This window comes from Passer domesticus, chromosome 1, assembly GCF_036417665.1.
Source record: "Passer domesticus isolate bPasDom1 chromosome 1, bPasDom1.hap1, whole genome shotgun sequence".
In the NCBI taxonomy this organism is placed as follows: domain Eukaryota; kingdom Metazoa; phylum Chordata; class Aves; order Passeriformes; family Passeridae; genus Passer; species Passer domesticus.
In genome coordinates this window covers 122,239,513-122,257,663 of record NC_087474.1, presented here as the reverse complement: position 1 = coordinate 122,257,663, position 18,151 = coordinate 122,239,513, and the positions used below count along the sequence as shown (strand labels likewise).

At 36.9% G+C, this 18,151-nt stretch overlaps 1 protein-coding gene across 1 annotated transcript in view; it reads right to left on the bottom strand.

The window, feature by feature from the left end:
- RP1 (RP1 axonemal microtubule associated) overlaps window positions 1-18,151 on the bottom strand; it is a 205,521-nt gene that overhangs the window by 174,043 nt on the left and 13,327 nt on the right. The window contains exons 4-5 of the mRNA XM_064425911.1: window positions 16,802-16,875; window positions 14,614-14,776 (exon numbers count right to left, since the gene is read on the bottom strand). The gene's annotated coding sequence lies outside the window, so the exon portion shown is untranslated. The remainder of the gene's footprint in view (window positions 1-14,613; window positions 14,777-16,801; window positions 16,876-18,151) is intronic.

Below are 18,151 nucleotides of genomic sequence, written 5' to 3'. Positions count from 1 at the left end.
CAATCGTCGTGGCTACCACTTGGAACACATCAAGAAAAAACCTACTTGTGGAAAATTATTTGAATGTTACTGAAACAAACCAGTAAATTTTTTTGCAAAATCACCTCTGATAAGGTCACCAGGCAAGGTCAACCCTTGGTAATCTCTCCAGCTCTGTGACAGAACAATGGACCTTCCACTCAGAGCGGGCGGGCAGGCACAGGCTCTGCAGCTCTCTCTGGGCAGATAAGCAGCCCCCGTGACTTCAAATAAATCACAGCCAGCAGAAAGAGTCGTGTCGTGTAGGTCTCCTCTCTTGTTTTTCTTAGCAGACTGCCACAGGGAAATACTCAGTGCTGAAGGATGTCTGTTTACTTAGAAGAGACTGATCTAAGAAGAAGTGACATACTATAATCTGGTCACGCGAACTGTCTCTCAGCAATTAGACTGTCTTAGTGGTTTAATGTTATTTTAGGCTTAATTTTTGCTTTTGGAAAGAGGACTTGCTGCTTGAAAAACACAGTACACGTTCCACCACATCATCCATGCACTTTGATGATATCAGAGGCTATTAAAGTCATTGCATCATTTTTATAAGATGTATAACCTCAAGCTGAACTGAGTTACTCCTTTGCCTTTTTGAACCACAGAGAAAAAGAAAATGCAATATGCTTCGTTCAGAGTTTTTTCTGGATACTAGTCCTGAACTTTTATTTCCTTTGAGAAACCAAGGAGAATGGAGGTGGAAAACAATTTTTGTAAAGCTCCACTACAGGGCTAAAAACCAAATTTTCAGTTAGATACTTCTTTCTTTTTATTACCAATGATATCCCTTAAATTGCAGATCTTCCTAGGATTATGTCAGACTAAAAATATAAATCGAGAGAGATAATTCCTAACATACATTATGTTGTTTATACTGCAATAAATAACAACAAACTTGTTTGCAACTCAAACTGAAAAAAAGTTCTCCGTCAAGATGTAACCTGAAATAGCTGCAGAAGCAAGAAGGTAAGATGAGAGGGTACTACGTAATAGCAACATGTCTATACACTACAAAAGTAGCCAATTCAAATTAGGCTCATTTTTATTTGTGAGCACAATTTCTACCAGCTTGGCAAATAAATGTGCTAAACAAAAGCCATACACAAGTACCCTCCACGCAGGCACGTACCATCAGGTCCTTAATTCCCCTTATTTTGCTTGAATTTTACCACTGTTTCTTGTCCTTCTCCAATGCAATTGAGCATTTTCTTAATTTTAAATACATCAGAGCTTTGTTGTACTGAAACATTTTACTTTATCTTTCATCTATCATCAATAATTCAGTTTCATTCTATATTGCATGTGCTCCCCATCACATTACATACACTACACAAATATGCCAGACATATTTGTTTCTTTTATCAATTCAAGTGGGAACAGAAGTGTACATCTCAAAGCTGGAGAACAGAATCATGGAAGGAATTATAATGACTCATAATTGATCTGCTTTCAAAAAGCATATTTAATACCTAGTAATAACAGTCCTTTTGAAAGGACCAAATTGTTTATATATAAGCACTCAGAATAAGATAGATAGATGATAGATAGATAGATAGATAGATAGATAGATAGATAGACAGACTGTTATCAGAGAGTGTAAGGGCTTTTTTATTCTGTCAAGTTCAAAGTTTTGTTACTTCAGCAGCTGTCTTAAACCATGTTACATTTTATGTCATATAGCAAAGAAGTTTTATTTTTAAAAGCACTATTGGCAGGGGTGCAGAGAGACAAGCTCATGCATTGGCTGTCCATGTCAAGGTTTTGGTAGCGGGGGGGGAAGGGAAGAATTGGAGGAGGCTGAGGCTGCCCTGCCTCTGCCCTGCCTTAACATATTTAAGAGAAGAGAAAAATGCTGGACAGGCAGAGGAGGAAGAAAAAAAGGGAGTGAGAAACAACAGTGTAAGCACTGATGCAAGAGAAGGAGAGAAGGCACTACAGATGCTGGAGCAGAAACTCCCCTGCAGCCCCTTGAACAACCTACACCGAAGCAGAGATCTGAATGAGGGCTGGCAAAACCTCATGCCAGAGCAGGTTTTTCCCTGTACGACTGCAGCTCAGAAGGACCCACACTAGAGCAGAGGAAAGGTATCAGATGGAAAGAGAGACTGAGAGGATCTGCTAGGGACTGACTGTGCCCATCCCTATGCCTCACTCTACTGCTTGTGGGGTGGGGAGCAGGAGCTGGGAGAAGGGAAGTTGAGCCTGGAAGAGAGAGAGGAAAGATGCTGTTTTGTGTTATTGCTTGCCTTTGTTTCTCACTACCTGAATCCATTTTCACTGGCAATACATTAAATTCATTTTCCCCAAGTCAGGGCTGTTTTACTCACAACAGTAATTGGTATGCAATTTCTCTACCTTTATCTCAACCCACCAGTTTCCTTATCCTATTTTCTCCCCCTGCCCCCTGAGGAGGAGTGGGTGAGCAGCTGGGTGGGTGTTTGGCTCTCAGCAGTGGCTAACACACTGCAGCTCCCCAGGAGAAACAGATCCCTGAATTCAGGAACTGCATCTCCTGGCTTGTGCAGCTCATCTAGATGAAAATCAAGGTGTTTCATGAGAATTACTGCCTCATAAATATTCCTTTTCTAAACACAATGCCTGCTAGCAGCAGATGTAGATAAGGGACAAATGAAGCTGAAAATACTTCTTGCTTAGTTATCTTCAAAGGATTCAGAGCTAAACTCTTATAATAGGAAGTCTTTAGTGAGAGCAATATTTGCCTTGGTACTGGCTGATTTCAGACAACCTGTGCTCAAATGAACACAAATGTGTCCTTTGCCCAGGTAATCCCATTCAAGTAAATGCAACTAATACCAAGACCAAGGGTTTTGAACTCAAAGTTGTCTAAATTGAAACTGTTCAGAGGAAATTTGGTTCAATGTATTCCAATGCTTAACATGCAAAAAAAAAAAAAAAAAGAGCTCTCAAGTAACTTATTCTGCTATTTTCTAAATTAAATTTCTGTTCTTTGGTTAGAAGACACTTTTATTTTAAAAACTTACCATATGTTTAAAATGCTAAAAGAAGAAAATATCACAACCAAAATAACATATCAAACCATTTAAATGAAATATTTTTAGCTGATGAGAGCTTTTTTTCTTGGTTGGTTGGTTTTCCTTTTCCCCTCTCTTTTGAGACTTTAACTCTGGATTCACAGAAAATGAGGAAAAAAAACCAAACCTGAAATCTCAAAAATGCTTGCATGATGGGAAAAGGCCATGATTAGAATTTAACAGAGCAATCAGCATTATGATCACATCTTTAAAAGTAAATGCTGCTTTTTCTAGTATTTAAAACAAGAACATAAAAACTGCATAACTGGGAGCTTGCCACATGGCAGCTGACTTAGGCTGGCCTTACTCTCCTAAAACCCCAGGGACTTTAAGCAAATTACAACAACAGAAGATCAAGGGGATCTTTCTGTGATATTATGAGCATGCTGTTCCACAAATGCCAACAATCAACTCAGTACTACTAAAGCATGAAAAAGTAAAACATTACTTCGGGAGAGCATAGACTTTCTTTTCAAAAGAAAGCCAACAAACATTATTCAGTATTAAAAGTACTTTTTTGAAATTATTAGTGCATGTTGTCAAAAGAAGGATTAATATTTTTATGCTGACAAAGAGTAATGTGTCCTTTATATAAAGTATGTGTCAAATCACTGCTTAAATATTTTCCTCCTCACAATGTCAGTAATTAGCCATTATATTTCAATTTAAAAAGGCAACTTTTCTATTTGAAGAAAATTGAGAAAATTGAAGTCACCGCATCCAGCTAAGGATCAAATTTAGCCACTGCATCCTTCTCAGTTCAGAATCCTAATGTGAAGTTAATGGACAAATACATAGGAAAAAAACATCTTTTTCCCAAAGTTTATCAAGCAGTAGCATTGCATGACCTAGGCTTTTTTTTTTGTTATTAGTGCCCTAAATTAGGAACTTCTATAGCAAAGTTAAATATTCACAAAAAAAAGGGTTATATCAAAACACGGAACAGAAGAATAAACCCCTGAGAGATCTGTGACGTGAGGGACCAACTCTGTCCATTCTAGGCAGGCAAAGCTAAAGTGAGTTAATTTCAACAAACAGAAATATTGATGCAAAAATCTGTATAAGGGAACAAGCCCATTTGACTTCTCCTGCAGAATCCTGTTTTTTCTTTCTAAAAAGCAGAGATTTGAGTAAAACCCACTATACCAACAGTGAATTTGAGCTAGTGCTTTCAAGATCTCTGTTAACATCTAAGAATGACAATGACTTTTTAAAGCATAAAGTTTGCAAAATATTTCTGGAATGCATCCTATTGCAAAATGCTCTAGGATGTACAATGCTCAGGAAATTTTCTGTGTCAGCCCCAACCTCTGGCAAAGACAACCTCAAAACATATAAATTTGAAATTTGTCATTTCAGTCATGTGTCATTCTGTATTTGCTCATATTTTAATATCAGACTGGGAAAACAGCACTTCTGAAATGTCATACAAATTTATTCAAATCACTTAACTTCATCAAGATATTTATAACTGATGACTAAATCTGCTCTTGTGCTAGAACTGACAGATACTGTCCACACCCATAAGCCTTTTGCAGTGCCTCTTTTCAGTTTGTCTTTGATGCCAGAGCCTTATCTATGAAACAAACCCATCAATTTCCAGACAAAAACTGGAAAGAGATTAGCTCCCTCCCTGCTGAGATAAATCACTTCCCTGTGTACTCACTTGCAAACTTCAACATTTTTCATATGGTTTTCACTCTGACTTGGCCTGTGAAGGAATGTTAGCTTGAAGAGAATTAATACTTCTGTGACACAAACATAGAACTGCAGGCTTAATTTTCAGAATTGATGATAGCATTATTCTTTAACTACTTATAATGCAAGCAGTTATTTACTTGTTTCACTTGAATGATCATACAGGGTTTCAAGCCAGGCAAGAAAGAAAGAAACATATTCCGCTTGCATCAGTTCAGATTAAGTTGATAGTTAAAGTTTAGAGGATGACTTTAGAAACTCATGTTGCACAACTACAAATAATTTTATGATTCTACATGAGAACATCATAACACAAACCCAGATCCTATAAGTTTCTGGAAATATTCCAGCTTTTTAACACCCAAGATCCCAGTGCAGATAATTTCTCGAATATTATGAATGTTGTGCAAATTCTTGTTTTATAAAAGCGGATATAGCATATAATTACTCTAAAATAGATGCAAAATTAGGCTACAGCATACAGTCAAATGCACTGACTTACACATACAGAACAAAGAATATTGTTCTCTTTTATAAGAAAGGAAGCAAGTACCAGTTAGTCCTTTAATACCCAGAATAAATTGCCTGTACATCAAAAATTCATTTATTTGTTACAAATGCCTCTTAAGACACATAAACCAGCAGATATTGGTGTCCATTCAGATCAGTATAAACAGACCATTAAAACAGTTTGAAAGGGTTTTTACTTGGCATCACAGAGCAGCTGATGGAAAGTGCCTCTGGAGGTCACCTAATTCAACCCACAGCCCAGAGCAGGGTCAGCCACAGCAGGTTGCCTGGAACCATGTCTAGATGGCTTTTGAGTATTTCCAAGGATGAGACACCCCTCTCTCTGAGCAACCTGTACTTCATCATCCTCACATTAAAATAATATTTTCTTATGTTCCCATGAAACTTCCCATATTTCAATTTGTGCTGTTTTTTCTTTCTCGATACCTCTGAAGAGTTTGGATTCATCTCCTCCACTCCCTGCCCATTAGCTATTTATATGCATTAACAACCTCCCCCTGACTTTTCTCAAGGTCTCTCAGCCCCTCTTTAAATATTAGGTACTCCACCAATCCCCTAATCATCTTAGTGACCCTTTGAGGGACTTATGCCAGAAGGTCCATGTCTTTCTTGTACTGGGAATTGGTTTTTCTTTTACTTTTTCCTTCTGTCTTTAGATTTGGAAACATTATCTTTCACATGCTAAATATGTACTAATGCCAAGTAAAGCTGAGATTTTCCCAGGATTTTTATCACTTTTATCTGCACAAAACCAACAATTTCATTGCAAAAAGTAATGAAATTACTCCTACCTAGGAGGAGAAAAAAAATTAAGTAATCTCACCAGCACAGCAGAGCCTTCTGCTTTAAGGCATTACTTGTTCTTCCACATCCAGGCAACAGTCTAGAGGCAGAATAATATTTTCATGGGTCCTTTTCTGTTGCAAATGTGTCAGATGAGGGTCAAGGTGTAAAGGCCACAGAAACAGCCAAAAAGCAAGAGCTGTCTCAAAAAAAGGGAGGAGGAGAAATTCTTCCTCTCCTTTGCTGCTGGAGTTACCTATCAACATCTTTCCACAGGGTAACACTGGACAGAGGATTGGAATGCAAAGACTTCTAAACAGACATTGGCATATAAGAGAAAGCAACTTGTCTATTGGCTAGCCCACTTCCAGAAATTAAAATAATTCTTTCTAAAATTTATTGTAATCCCTAAATCACACAGCAAGTAATCTAAGGTGCAAATGGCAGCAGGATTTGTTATGTGTTGTTGCCTGGGGGTTTTAGCACACAAAATCATGAATTATGGACATTAGATATCTATTGCATGCTCACTCACAGTTTTTAATACTGCAAAATAAAGAAGAGGACAGGCTTTGTCATGGGATATAAGATTGTATAATGGCTATTGGAATTTAAGGACCACAGAGCTCAGTCTGAGAACAGCACAAAAGCTGTGTCAGAGTCTGAATAAATTAGCTAATTTGTTTTTCTCTACCCTTGTTGTTATTTTGAAGCCACCATTAAACAATCTGCAGGCAACTCTCACAACACTTAGATTCTCATTTTTCACTGAAATAACTGCAGTTCCAGCCTTTAAAGACTGATGTCTGGGCAGCTCACACAACAAGGTTAATGAACATTCAAATCCTGGATTGTTAGTTTTGGAAAGACTAATTGGAAAGCGGAGAATATGCATCATCTAAGCTGCTATGTGTTATGCTGCTTCAAAAAAAATTCTTTTTTTGAACACAAGTAAGCCATCTGTCCTAATGGGCACTTTTCCTTGTTACAAAATGGTCACAGCCTTATTTCTTTTCATTTTGCCATGGTAGAAAGGTCAATAGTTTAATATAACAAGCTAAACCACAAAATATATTTTGATTTGTGTTAAGTTTGCCTATAAGTTGATAAAATGTACTTCAAGAAAAATATCTGCCTAAAAGTGTAGCTGGCAATATGCTTTGAATTTCTCACTCATTAAGAGTAGAGAATAATAAAGTAAATCTAATAGTCTGGAATTTCCACAAGAGTGCAACATTGAAAACTATTTTAGGCACAAAATAATTACACAGAAAAAAACCTTTCCGTTAAGTTTCCACTCAGTTACTACAAAAACTGGATTTTTTTTCTGTCGGAATAAGATAGTCAAGACTAATCCAAATTCTTTAAGTTTCCAGTAGCCAAAATGTAATTTTTATGTGCATATTTGTCCATCATATCAAAGGTATGAAACTGTACTTGTCAAGACAGTGTATGTATAGTCCCCAATATTGTATTGAATACTTTGGTTTTCTTTTGCCACGTGTTGTTTTTTTCTTCCAAAAAGCAGAAGTGTGCGTGGCACAGGTTCTTGGTTTAATGACAGGTTTTAAATCAGGTTTTTGTTTTACACTCAACATCACAAATTGTTAGTAAATGTTCAACTGGAACAACAAATTGTCTTTTCTACTGAAACTTGTCCTGAGAAGATGAAAAGTCAGAAAGGTGGAAATTTTTCTATTAGCATATTTCAGCAAAGTCTAAAAAAATATTATTTCCACCACAATCCAAGCTTTTTTAGGATAACTCCTTTTTCCACAAGAAAGTCTTAAATACAGATTAAAGCAGTAAAATCTATCTGTGACCAGGCCATCAAATGCCTTTTGGGTAACCTGAGTAAAAATTGTATGGGAAGCCAGCAGAAGGCAACCTGGCATGTTCACAAGTGGTGCTGCTGAGGAGATCTCAGCAGCAGGCCACTTTCCCAAGCAGTGATGTCCATGTTTATCATTTGCCTGCAGAGAGAACATTCAGGCTGCTGTCTAACAAGTCTCAAGAAATTTAAAATCAGCTGGGAATACAGAAGGAATTCTCAACTAGAAAACTAAAGGGAAGATTATGAATGTGCATCTTTCACATGAAGAAAACTGCATAATGGGCAAGAGCTTTTCAGTATTTCCTGTTCACCAGTATCCTTTTTGCCCTGCTTCAGTTACCTGGGATTTTTTTCACCAGCTAATGCTACTCAGTATTCTGGAGCAATTTGATAATAAATGTAGAGCTACAAATGATCTAAACACATAGAATTGTGCACAGTGTTGATCTAAGAGCTCCTACTATCTGAATGGTTCAGCTTCTATTATAATACCTTACAAATTGATCTGACAGGAAGACCCAGTGGATTAAAGTACGTAAGAGAATTTATGTTTATAGCCTTGCCTACCGGAAGTCAAAATTAAGGGGAGGAAAACTCCTTAGTGATTAACAAGATCAAAGCCTAAGGTCAAGTCAAGCAGATCTTGTGCAATGTTTAACACCTTCAACTACTACCAAACCTGGTATGAGCTGTCTAGTGTAGCAGCTTTCAACAACATTCTTTGTCTCCTGCTCAAACTTTTCTAGATGTTGCTCCATTCAGGCTTCCAATAAAATGTGCCTTTATCTGTTTGTCCATAGCAGGGTTTGAATGTTTTCTGATTGCAGAAGAATTTCAGAAGTAATTTTTTTCAATAAATGAAGCTCTACACCACTGCTGTCCTAACTATTTTCATAAAAATGCCAAAATGGAAATTCATAAACATTCTCAAAATTCAAAACCAAGATTACATAAATGGTAACCAACCAGAGTTCATATTATGCAGAAACACAAAACTGATGAGAAATAGCTATATTCCTGATCTTACTAATTATATTTAAAAAAACTAACTAAGCAACTTTCTTAAACTGGACAAGTGTAGCTGTAATAGGAGAAAATTATGCAGTTGGTAGACAGTACATTCTATTTAGTGAAATAACACATGAAGTGGTGCTCTAAAAGTATCTTAATGCAAAAATTATAAAATACTTTTATATAACATTTTACAATGCACTGGAGAATCCTCTCTTTGGGTGTTTCTGAGATGCTGATAAAACTGTTCATTAGAAAATAATTGTCATTTAGGCTGATGACAGTGAGAAAAGTCAATAAACTTTTAAAGCTTTTTAAATTATGAACTTTGAGTTCTCAGCTCTTGATTTGACCTTCTCTTTCTGTAAATTCTGAGATTTAAAATAAATTTAGGTACCTGATTTTAACAGTGAAGTATATTGTTAGAATAAAGGCCTCAGCACCTTCCTGCAGAGAACCGAGGTCAAAATATATTTGGAATGAAGTGCAAATATAATGTTGAACATGTTACATCCTCTGTCCTACTAGAACAAAACACAATTATGGTCTGAATTTGTCATAAAGTACCATCTGAATTTGGGGACCTAGATCACTATATAACAATAGGGCCTTTGCTGACTGAAGAGACTAATAAAAGATGCACAATAGATACTCAGTTAGAAGGGGACCAAAGCACCCTCACATTGAGAAGAGCACTGCTTTGTAACAAAGCCGTCAAAGGAACAAAAAGACAAACTCAAAGCTGAATTATTTTTAAGATGAGTGGGCCTGCATATTCAAATGGTTGGGAAAAGTACAACATTTTCACTGCTTGGTGAATGTAAATCACTGGGAAAAAGATCCGTATCACAGGCATGCTGTTGGAAACCGCAGAGTAGATATAGAAGTTTTGGGATGTATTTTCTTATAATGTTGCATTGTCTTTGGTCTTCTCAGTTCTATTGTTTCCTATTAATTTTTTATTCCTGATGACTGTGTTCTTATTTAGGCACAGAAGAAATTAATGACATCTTTGTGATATTTAGAAAGCTAAAGTCTAGCACTGAGTTACCTGCAATCTAGTAAAGGAATATATCAGAAGGAGCAATGCTGGCATGAAACACAGTAGAGTGTGCTGTGGCTAAGGGGCAGAGAAGGCATTTCTGTACAAAACAGAAATTATGTGGAACATGCTGCTTCAGAGGAATGTTACACTGAAGGTTCCTGCTAATGTGTTATGTTTCAAAGAGTTCACCCTAACAATTTGTGGGTGAAGGTATCTCAGACAGCTCCACCCTGACACATAGTCTTCAGAAATCCATACACATTGGGTATATGGTGGAATTAAACAGTCCTGTTGGGTCATATGTCAAGAACAAAACCTGGGGGTGGAGGAAGGAGTGTTAGCTTTAAGTCATTGTGCTAAAATACCATGACTTGTTTGTATCTTCACAGCAACAATGCCCAGTTTACGTGCTACTATCCTCCTGTGCCAGGACGGCAAAAGCAAGGTTCTCATCTTTGCGAAGAAATAAATTTTTGAACTTGAGCCTTTGGGGCTAAGCCAGACCAAAAAGAAGCTTAGGAAGAATCTGTGACCAGCAGAATCTTAGGGAGAAAGCCCATAAATATAGCATCTATCACAGATATTTTCTCTGGCCCATCCAACTTGCAAAAATCCAAGTTATGAGAGGCATCCTAAGAGGTTGCTTACAGATCATAGTGTACAATAGTTGTTGATGAATAGATTCTCCATTCGCTTTTCCTTATTCCTTCCTTTATCTCTTTATACTTTTGAGCATCCATGACAGGTATGATAAAGATTTTCACAGTTTCAAGTTCTGTGAGGAAAAAACCCAATGTTTCAACATTTTCCTTTCAAATTTGTTACCTGAAAGCTACATTGGCCTAGTTGTGAAAAATAATAATTAATTCTCAGTATCATTTCTGTTTGTCTCTATTTTAGTTTACTTTTCTTGCTCATTGCTTTAGGCTGTTCCTTTTACTCTACTAAACCGGCACAGATTAAGTCATATTTAAGATTTGAACAGACCAGTTTCCAATACCATGGAGGATGCATCACTGTCATGGTTTAATCTCAGCCACCAACCAAGCACGGACCAAGCCACTTGCTCACTCTCCCACCTGTAAGATTAGGGAGAGATTAAAAGGACCAGAAAAGAATTCCTGAAATATGCCACTGAACAGAGAGGCTTTCATGAAATATAGAGGATTATGGCCAGCATAACAGCAAAGCAGGACAGACACATGAAGCTAATTATAAGGATTAAAATGGTTTTAAAAATTGTGCTCTAATGTGTCTACAATAATGCTGCAGTGCACACTTACTTGGGAAATAAATTTATTAACTGTTTTTAAACCATCTGCAGGTACTTCTTCTATGTGTCCTCAAGTTTAGCCTTGTTTTGCATTATCTGTTTGAACTGTCCACACAACAATTGTGACATTTTAGATAGAAAATGAAATTTTATAATTATGTATTCATTTGAAACATTTCATAAGGAAAGCATAAGGAAAACAAGAAAAACAGAGGTCAAGTTAAAATTTACAGTTCTTCCATCATCTATTTTCAGTCATATTTCTATTGTTAAAACATAATCTCTTCCTTGCACAGTAGCAAATACTTTTTCTGTGCTATCATTTGGATCAAATCTCATGGGCAGCTATTTGCATCACTGAATAGTGTACAACTATGATCTGACAAGCCATTCCTGGGTGATCTCTATCACATACCAGAACACAAAATGCAATCACACAAGCTCTATGGTGTTCCCATGTTTTGTTTACAGTCTCCAAGGGTGCTGTTTATTTTCCAGGTGGTGCTGACACAACTGATGCCAAGACAGAAGAACACATTCCAAGAAACTGAAAGCACGTGTTGCCATGACACAAAGAGTAAGTGCATTGAATATTCACTACAGCAAGGAAGGGGCTCCTTAAGGCATTTTTAAAGGGTTATAACTGGACAAAAAAAAAAAAAAACACTTCCTTTTTGATGTGTAAATAAAATTGTTTATATCATAGGAAAGAAGATAATAACATCTGAGTGTGTATTTTGCTACCACTAGGTTGTTTAAGATAACTTCAGCACTATAAACATGAACATGGCTATGTCATTCCTCTCAGTATTAGCAATCATCCCTTAGCACAATCAAGAGAAGTAGAGTATCCTTTCCTTTTAAGCATATCAACAACACTTAAATCCACCCACTGTGTCTGCAGTCCCAAGACAGGAATCTAGGAACCTCACAGGAGAATTCTGTGTCTCCAGAATTGTTTATCTAGAAAGGCAGAGACAAACTTGCTGTGTTTATATACTCAGCTTTGAGATGTATGTCAGCTCCAAATCTATCTCTGCATAGCATAGCTGGAGCAAAATCAAAATAAAATTGTACTGCTAAATTCAATTCTGCAATAAGGCAGGTCCATACCATCCCAATCTCAGTAAAATGTGTTTACTGCTGCTTATTCTGGAGTGATTCATGGCTTTTTTTGCTGCTTCATGTCCTACTTGGCACAAATATTTTCATATTTCCTAAACACAGAATTTGAGCGTGACTTTCAAAAAACTCAAGTCAGGTCGGTATCATTCTAAAGCAATATAAAAAGCTAAAATCATTCATGCACTGGTTTCCATTTTAATTTACTGAGTCCAAAAGTGAGATCAGTGATAGCATCATCCAGACAGGCTCTTTGGCAACGGGGATAACAAAATACATGTCTCTACATAAAGATGCAAGTCCAAGTGTAAGGAAGGCCACTATTTTCCCAGCCTCGCACTTTGAAGGCTGGTACCCGAGAATTTTTTGCAATTTAACACTATTAAAATTGACACATTGACTTCTTTACACAGAACAAATCCTTCAATGAAACATGTCTTTTGTCTTCTGAAACCACTGTATGTACTAGTCATAAATTGCTTTTGAGTAAACTGGCTTCATGCACTACAAAACAAAAATGAAGTACCTGACTGAAGAGGTTCCACCCAACCAATTAGACGATCTTTTTAGGCCTTTAAAGTCTGCTTTATAACCTTAATACTCACAGTTCTTTATGGTTCAATGTTTCTAAGCCATGTCACTTAGACTAAAAAATAGGATCTAGAGGGTATGGCAGGTAAAAAGCTTCTATCCCTTCATCACACTTTGCCTCTCCATACTTAGCCTGTGAGCACTGTGACAGAAGTTCAACAAGTTGTTCTTACAATGCCCAGCACAGTGAGACCTGATTTCACACTGGTAGGTAGGCTTTGCTCTACAGCTGCAGTTGATGTTACTGTTTGTACTGTTCATAACTCTATGATTTTCCTGTGTAGACAAGAGTAGTCTACATCAGCACGTGCTGTGTGAAAACTGTGAAAGGTTGGTAAAACAAGAATTGTATAATTTAATAATAATAATAAATTCCAGTAGAAGGAATATGACTTTGTTCTCTTTTCAAAACAGAACACTTCAAACAGATCACTGGAAATTCATAGTAAAGCCCAACTAATACAGCAAGCACAACAGGATGCTTGAATAAAGAAGCTTCTAAAGAAAATATCTAACCTCTCAAGAGGTGTTTCAAAGCTTTTCCTCCAATAATCACACAGAGCCACAGCTTGTGTGTTTTGTCATCCTATTCCTAAAGGAGGTACACAGCCATAGATGCAATCTCCCAGAATAAGAGCTTGGGACACACAAAGATGGATCACTTTGCTACAAATCTTTCAGGCAGGTTTTTTGGATTTTTTTTATCTAGAGAGAAAGAAGAGGCTTTATTGTCTGTTTTTCTCTAATGCTGAAAGCAATATTTTCAAGATGCATCTGGCCACTCAGCAATGTCATTTGGATGGAATACTCTTAATATATTCTGCCAGGTTAGAAAAATCCATGAACTTGAATTTATAATACTATATAACAGCACTGACAAATAGCTACCATTCCTTGGTAATGTAAATCCCATATTCAGCCAAGAGGCAATAACAGTATGTGACAGAAAAAAAAAGAGGACAAAATAGACAATTACTGTGCTCAGGATCACTGCTGGCACCCCTGAGTATAAGGCACTATCTTTTTCATGAGCTAAGTAAAATATGGGAGAAAATTTATCACCTAAGCTGGTAAGCCAGTGGTTTCAGTTTGTCTATATTCCAATATCATTTATAGGACCCTTCAAAATTTTAGGTCAAAATTTCTACAAATTAAACTCTTTTAATGTCATTTGAGATGTTCAAGTGGTGAAATTGCTAACAATTCTGAAAAATAATTTTCAACAAAGTATTGCATCTTGACTAAAAATGCAAAGTAAGAATAGGTAAAAATGCAGAAGAAAAAAGAGGCTGTGACTGAAGCCAAAGAAAGTTGCCACGCCTCTGATCCTGTGGATATGGAATTAAAGAGTAAGAAAACTATACATGAAGTAATGTGATTAACTTTCCCAGTCAAATTTAAAAGTATTTACATACGTCTTTCCTAGTCTGACATAGAAAATATCAGACAGAACAATGTATGCATTTTAAAAAATTAACATTTTTCAAAATGTTAAAAACAAATATTTTGACACAATCTCTTTAAAAAACCAAAAGCCAAACAACCATAAATTTAATATGCAGTAGCTTAATCAGAATATAAATTCATATTATTAATATATTATCATGCTATAGAATAATAATTGGGAAACGAGGGAAAGAGGTAGTACCTGGTGCTCTGGAAAGCAAGTTGCTAGCAACCACAATCCTTGAAGTGTTGTAACAGGTGAGAGAAAAACCAAAGTCAGATACAGAGTGTTCAAATGACGGATACTGCTTCTTTCTGCTCACACATATTCCAGCCACAATGTGTTCCAAATGCTATTGCCCTACCTGAAAACAAAAGTTGGTGTTAGTTCAGTATAATTTTCTACACCACCTATAGCAACAGCAAACACATATTGAATACTCCAGCAAATGCCTGATTATTCCATTGTCAGAGTTTCAGTTGGCAACCTTTGAGTGCTGTGCAAATGGTATCCTGTAACCTGTGTCTTCTGTACTGTGCACTTTGCCTTGTACAAATGTTTCCTTTCGCAATGTAGTTCAACACTATAGAGAAAGTTTTTATTTCAGCTTTTGAAAACATTGTTTATTTAAGATCTTATTCTACACCTCCAATAGTCATATAATAGCTTGTGAGTATTGTGCAAAACATTGCACAAACCTTAGTTAATGAAGTTTACAAGACTTCCATGCAAAACTGTATTAGATGTATTAAATGTGGGAAAAGGCAAAGATTAAGGCACCAGAGAGACAAATTATTTGAGGGTACAGTAACTGAGAGAAATGCCACATTCCTCTGACCACAGTGGTACAGATTTATTTGTTAGAGTTAGACATCAGGTAAAGGGCTTGGTGTTTCAAGAATACATGACTTGCTGAAGGCTCAGGAACTGTGAAAATCCAAGATCATATTTAGGAGAGCTTAAGAGCAGTTCTAAATCCTACACCCAGCCCTAACAACCTATCAGAATTATGAAATTATGTAACAAAAGGCTATATTACTTATTTGGAATTACATGACAGGTATGATACTGCATTACTGAGAATATTACAGAAAAGCACTTAGCTTAGAATACTGTTCTATTTAAATTGTTGCAGTTACATGAAAACAGAGGAGCACACTGGTGAATCAGGGTATAATATAATGCCTAAAATACAGCACACAACACATTCATATTTCAGTGTGTAGATGAACAACTTTTTGTCTGAAATAGAAACAGGTTTTAAAGAACAAGATAGCAAAGCATATATCCTGGCCAAGTCCTGAGATAGTTTTTCTTCTCTTTTCAGTATTCTTCGCAGGTTTTCTTTCCAGCACCATAAGAAAAGGAAAAATTCAGAAAAGCATAAAGTTAAATATACATGAATTCTTTTAAGAGTTACAAAATTTACAGTGATCTACAATTAAAATAAATAAACACTCAGCTCATAAGATTTTACTTTTAAGTGCAGCAATAATTCCTCCTTCCCCCACTGTGTATCTGATCTTCTTCAGACCTCCTCCCATATTCTACCTCTGCATTTCACCAACAGATCAGTGACAGATTGTTTCAAATGCAGGAATAAAGTAGCCTCTCCCCAACCTAAGCAAATGACTGCAGAATCTAGGGAACACCATAACTTGCATCCGCCCTAAGCTTTTCTCTCATTCAGTGAGGACCTGCTGTTGAGGTGGGATTATGGAAGCCAAAGTGTAAAAGATGACAATATCTGTACAGCTTGTGACTAGGAAACACCAACAGTGGTCTCAGTTTCCTCGTGGTTTTCATAGCCTGTGTTATCTTCCTTAAAATACCAGAAAAAGTGAGATTCTCAGCTTTCACTGAGAATAACTGAATGTCCACTTATGCCCACTCTCACATGGGCAGTCCTGAAGAGACTAACCAGCAGTGCCCTGACAACTTGCAAACCAGATACAAATAAAATGAAAACCCGAAATTCTTTTTAATATAGTGATTTTTTTTTCAGATGCTCAGTTACAACTTCTAAGAAACTTGGAGATGGAACTCTTGACTTTCTCTGACAATGGAAGGATATAATATTTGAAAAGTGTAAGAGCATATGTCACAGTATTTGTCTGGAGCAGGCAGATGTTCAGAATGGTATTTCCTGGTGTGATTCCCCCTTGATCATTTATCAGCAGCTAAGAATAACTTCATATAAACAGTGCATGTAAAAACAGTACTAAAACCTTTATCAAGCAACATACAGAAAACAATCAGAATACTAATAATATGTGTTCAGAAAAACAGCAATCTGAAATTGTAGAATATGGAAAATGGGTACAAAGTGACAAAACCTTTGAGCTCCCTCTGTGTCTGTGGTTTGTAATCAGAAGCTTGCCTCACTTACCAGTTTTTCTGTTGTCCAGGATGATGCCAGCTACTCTAGTTGTGGAACGTGCCATGGACAGTTTCTACAGAGACCTTTAAAGCAAACAGAACAGTTTTTAAGCAGTGCCACCCGGAGGTGAAAGAGAGCTTCTCACCCCCGATGACATCAGGATTCATTTTTCATAACAGCTATAAAGATATCATAAACACAAAAATCTCTTAATGGTCTGAGATTCCTATAAGAGAAATGGTCCTGCAGAGAGGTCACCAGTGAGTGAGGGGAGCAGTACAATCTGCTCTGAGATTCTACCCTAAATTAAAATGTGGTTTCACATACTTGAGTCCCAAAGATACATTAAGGGTAGAATCTCATGGTTCATTTTGTTGCCCAGGGAAATAAGTCTCTTTGCTCTGTCAGAGGGCTTTGTGTTTTTCCTGTGCTGTAAGAAAATCAGTATTGAGACCTTTCCTCCCTAAACACACTGTCCCAATGAAGTCACATGAAACAGGCTCCCCAGCTGCCCCAGTGGCTCTTCATGAACACACCCCAGTTTATTGTTGTCTTTTTTTGGTCTGGGGTCCTAAAATGACAGTATTCCAGCTGCAAGCTAGACAAATTCTGACAGGAGTGATTCTCCATCTGCAGTGAGGAAGCTGCAGAACCCCTGAAGGTCCTGCTCCATCTGTTGGCACAGACCAATGTACAGTGCAATATCCATGCCCTAATGAAAGGGAAGTCTGGAAAGTTCTACCTCTTTGTGTATTAAAGTCTCTGTCCAGAACCTAGAATGAGGTCCTGTGACTGACCACCCATCAAATTCTGTTTTCAATAAGATCTCAAAGAAGCAGCAATCTTTGTAATGCCACCTATGCCAAATAGCAGTGTGGTGGCATGATTTGCTTCTAGAAATATCCCTTGTAGCCTCCCTATATGGGCTTACCATGTAGCAAGAACATCTTAAAGTAATCCATATGAAAAGTCAAAAGAAAACATAATAGAAATAGAACATAAACAACTGAATGGAAAAAATGAAAGAAATATTCTATACTATCAGACAAAAAATACTCCTTGCCATTATCTTCACTGTTGATATAGAGAGGTAAATGCCAAAGAATGTGATGAAAAAAACAGGAATGAAAGCAAAATAAAGATAGACTGAAAATATAAAATTTTGTATTAAGGTAAAAGAGGAGTTATTTGACAGTGTACTGATGCACCAAATCAATATTCTCTGCCAAGAGACAACTCCTACTTAGCCACAGAAGAAGAACAAGAATAGTTCAGTGCAAATTTCACTTTAATTAGAGAGGGCATAGTCTGTTCAAACCCCAAGTACTCTGCTGCCATGAAGAACCGAGTTCAAAATCT